The sequence below is a fragment of the Canis lupus genome, chromosome 36, assembly GCF_011100685.1.
Source record: "Canis lupus familiaris isolate Mischka breed German Shepherd chromosome 36, alternate assembly UU_Cfam_GSD_1.0, whole genome shotgun sequence".
In the NCBI taxonomy this organism is placed as follows: domain Eukaryota; kingdom Metazoa; phylum Chordata; class Mammalia; order Carnivora; family Canidae; genus Canis; species Canis lupus.
Window position 1 is genome coordinate 2,289,376 of NC_049257.1, and position 1,223 is coordinate 2,290,598.

Below are 1,223 nucleotides of genomic sequence, written 5' to 3' on the forward strand. Positions count from 1 at the left end.
CCCTCTACTCCAGACCTCTGCTTGGCTTTTACTGTAAATCTCACAAGGGCAATGTGGTACAACCTCACCAAACACAACAACTTGGTCAAGAGGTCAATTACCTGTCTCCTCTTGCTTTCTGTTCCTGACTTCCTTAGACAGACACACACACACACACACACACACACACAGAGAGAGAAAGAGAAGGAAAGAGAGAGACACCCATGCACAAAGTTAACGGACATAAATATTCCTTGTGACTCTAATTTAAAGGAAGCTAATGTGTGAGCATCAATATTTTAAGATGCAAAATTTTAAAATACACTTTTAAAAACAGGGTGGTAAGAGCAAGATGCTAAACTTTATAATGCAGGTAACAGATATCTAATGGCAACCGATCTAATATTTTAAGACACGTGTAACACTCCATATTAAAAAACTATCAAAACCCTAGAATAATTAGAAGTTCTCTCCAGTTTAACTCTATTATTTTAGGATTTGATAAAGATGGATGAAATATGCTAAAACTTAGAGCATACACAACAGTGATAATGCAAGTCATTTCAAGGCTTTTCCTCAGTGCAACTCCGATAGATAAAACGCTTAGCTGGGAGTACAACAAGTTAAATTAAGTACTGGAACACACATAGAAATACTGAAATACATACACAGCAGATTGTACTAGAATAGATAACTCTGTGATCGGGAAAATTCAGTCCAGTGCCCGCTTCAGCAGCACAGATGCTAAAATTAGAATACAGAGATTAGCATGGCCCTTGTGCAGGGATGACACACAAAATCAAGAAGCAGGCTATATTTTTAAACAAATATTCTTTTTTATTGGAGTAATCCTGACACAATGTTCCATTAGGTTCAAGTGTACAACACAGGGATTTGACAAGTCTATGCATTATGCGACGGTCCCTACAAGCGTAGCTACTGTCTGTCACCATACGACACTAATACGACACCATTGACTATATGCCCAATGCTGTGCCTTTCATCCCCATGACTTATTCATTCCATAACTGAAAGCTTGTACCTTCCACTCTAAATACTCTTTATGTACCTCAAATTTAGAACTCTTCTTAACTTTAAAAGTTTTTCTATACTTGTTGAATAGGTAATAAGCATTACTAACTCTAGGTAGGCAGGTGGCGAAAACCAAAGCTATAGAATGGGTATAATGCAAAATGGCAGACTGACGTTTTATAAACCATAGACGTAAGTTTCAGATAGTCAAA

General features: G+C 37.3%; 1 pseudogene; it reads left to right on the forward strand.

The window, feature by feature from the left end:
* The first annotated feature begins 699 nt into the window (after positions 1–699).
* On the forward strand, positions 700–800 carry LOC119867875 (annotated as a pseudogene).
* The last annotated feature ends 423 nt before the right edge of the window (positions 801–1,223 follow it).